Source organism: Penaeus japonicus, unplaced genomic scaffold, assembly GCF_977035675.1.
Source record: "Penaeus japonicus unplaced genomic scaffold, GWHDUDI00000001_assembly GWHDUDI00000003, whole genome shotgun sequence".
NCBI lineage: Eukaryota > Metazoa > Arthropoda > Malacostraca > Decapoda > Penaeidae > Penaeus > Penaeus japonicus.
The window spans coordinates 21510228-21512727 of NW_028234405.1; the positions used below are offsets into that span (position 1 = coordinate 21510228).

The 2500-nt window shown below is 35.6% G+C and overlaps 1 protein-coding gene across 2 annotated transcripts in view; it reads right to left on the reverse strand.

Moving 5' to 3' along the window:
- Nucleotides 1–2500, reverse strand: part of Ak2 (Adenylate kinase 2) — an 11563-nt gene that overhangs the window by 1221 nt on the left and 7842 nt on the right. The window lies entirely within an intron of this gene.

Below are 2500 nucleotides of genomic sequence, written 5' to 3' on the forward strand. Positions count from 1 at the left end.
ATAACAACTGTAATAATGATGAAAACATTACATGAAAATTCAAGGAATATGGTAAAAAGGTGCAGCCATCTGTTAAAAAAAAAAAAAAATGAAAACAATACCATAGTGAACAGTGCATATATATTTGTTCTCCTGACATCAACTGGTTAAAGCCTGACACAACATCTGCAGTATATGTACATTAAATTCTAGGGACAGCTGCTGAAACTATTGTTAATGGAAAAAAAAAGGACAAACACCACCTTTACAAAACAGTTTAAGACTTTTTGTTATCTTGAAAATTATAAAATCAATTTCATCATCATATCTTGAAAGTAAAAAAATCCTAAATGCACAATCCTTTATGTGAAAATCTTGCCCTATGAAATAATTCCTAAAAGAATTGTGATTTAACTGTTATTTAAAGATGCAAGTGCCAATCCTCCAGTGGCTGTGTTAGTCCTCAGTACCTACATTAGCAATACCTGACTCAGGGAATGCTTAATAGTTATAACTAATTGGTTGCTTTGAATGCAACATCTTAGTAGAGGCAACTGAGCTGCCAAATCAATACCTCACCATGAATTAAGGAGGTATGTAAAGGTGAACTCTTAAGAAATGATAGCTTAAGGATTGTGGATTCTTTTAATTATGTGTTAGGACTTTTATGCTACTCACTTTAGCAACTACATTATGAATGTGGTTATCTCCTTATACACATGGATATTCATTAGAAACTAGCCCATCCTTTGGGGATAAAGGAAGGTATTGGTTCTTTTCATGGAACATATTTTTTGTGTCAGGGTAAACAAGGCTCTTGAAATACAGTATCAACCCTTGAGTGATGAAGGACTCATTCAGGATCTCAAAGCCACACTGTAAAATATGTATAAGGGGTTTGAAAGGGAACAAAGCTCCAGCAATACTAACATTCAGGAGAAAAAGGCAGGTATGAATGACATAAAAGCACAAAGTACTAATATTTTGTTAGTTTGCAATAAGCAGCTTCAATAAAGGGCATAAACTTTATCCTCATTCTAATGTAAGGGTTGAAAACAGGCCAGCAAAGTATGGTTGTCTAATTTTTTAGTATTAGGACACCTAGGATGAGTTGGACTTGACAATAATGTCAATTTTTAACATACTTTTATGGCTATTCATCAATAATTAGTCCATTGCAGTATGTACTTTCGGTAAAAATGTCAAAATGAACTTCATTCATTAACCCATTCACGCCGGTTGACGTGAGATGTATAGTTCTCCAGGTTTTCGCGCTCTCTATCCTGCGCTTTATGAGGGGCTCCCTATAACCGACCCTAGAGCGAACGACGCCCGCTTGCTTGTGGGCTTGTGCGCCGAGGAATCTCGAGGCGCGCGCTTGGAAACCGAGGACGCGCTTATTGCGGGACGCGCGCTGGGTTTTATCGGTTTAAGAGAAACTAACATCTAAAAACTATAGAGAAACAAGGACAAGAACTAGGTTTTAAAGTTGACAGCATATTAACACAGATTTTGCACTACAGAGTGCTCCATGGATTTTTTCTCTAGACCAAATTATTAATAATTTTAGTCTATGTCTAACAATTGCATGAATCACCATCCAAATAGCATTCCCTTTATTTTTGGTTGACCATAATATTCAAACAAAAATGTTCAAAAACTATAATCAAGAATATACTTTTCTCTGGATGGAGATTCATGTTAGTGGCGAATCAGAATTATCATTAGTTAGCACAAGGGACACAGATACTCCTTCCTTAAGCTATAAACAACGGACCAGACAGGGAGTCAGCACACAAGACACAAAATATTAATGCATGCAGAGAGGGGGTAATTAAGATGGTTCTAGAACAGTCATAACTGGAGACACTGCATCTAAATAGGTAAGTGAATGAAAGGATACAATAGGTGCATACAACTATACTATCACAGGAAGAGTGGCATCTAATTCTACATGGGACATAGGTACAGTAGTGAGTAGTTAAATGCACGTCATTCTTCATGTTGCCAATAGGTAGGCATATTTTGTGTTATGTATAATGAATGCATTAAGACTATCATATCCTTTGACCATGAACCTCCGTTGTACTCACTAGGGGAGTCCAGCATTTTGCCTCAAAGTGAGGTATACTTTTCATGTTTAGGGTTCATCCATAATGATCACTATCTTTAAAAGTGCATAAAAGACACTCTTTTTAGCAGAGCCCTTCCCCCTCCTCCAATTGAGTACTAACAAATATATTGATTTTCAAAGAATATACTGAACTTTCATTTTTTTAGAATAAAAATCACATGGATAACTAATCCCCTCCTCCCCTACATATATTTGTTAAGCCTTTGAAATAATGTCAATCATGGATGAGCCCTTAATGTAAACTTTCCTTTACTCAAGATGAAAATCAATGTAAACAAAGATGATCATAATGTGTATTTAAAAGGTCAAACATTCTATAAAACAGACAGTACTTCTACATAAAGGCAAGAAGCAAATTAAAGAAACAGAAAAGTCAAGTATTTTCAC